Raw genomic sequence first — 423 nt, 5'->3', positions numbered from 1 at the left:
CTATCCATGGGCGCCCGTCCTGAGTGCTTTATGGACTGTTTAAACTATTCTGATGGATACACATTGTTGTGCACCTGGTGATTGAAAACGTGCATCTGGTAACCCAAAATGGATGGTAAATAAATCACAGAAATTGCACTATGTCCAACTCTTTGTATGGTGATTGGGGAATTAGGCCAAAAAAAAAGGGGGACAGAGCAGCTCACCTCCACAGAGGCTGACTGCTCTGCCCCCCTTAAGGACAGTGGAACTATTGACCTTCAGACCTAAAGGCCTAACTCCCTATCCAGGAACAGGCCTCTCTCTCTGGGCATGAGAGTACACATAAATCCCTAAAGGGCCTGTCCAACTCTGGGTATGGTGATTGGGGAATTAGGCCAAAAAAAAAGGGGGACAGAGCAGCTCACCTCCACAGAGGCTGAC

This window comes from Oncorhynchus kisutch, unplaced genomic scaffold, assembly GCF_002021735.2.
Source record: "Oncorhynchus kisutch isolate 150728-3 unplaced genomic scaffold, Okis_V2 scaffold385, whole genome shotgun sequence".
In the NCBI taxonomy this organism is placed as follows: Eukaryota; Metazoa; Chordata; class Actinopteri; order Salmoniformes; family Salmonidae; genus Oncorhynchus; species Oncorhynchus kisutch.
Note: the sequence above shows the minus strand (reverse complement) of the source record.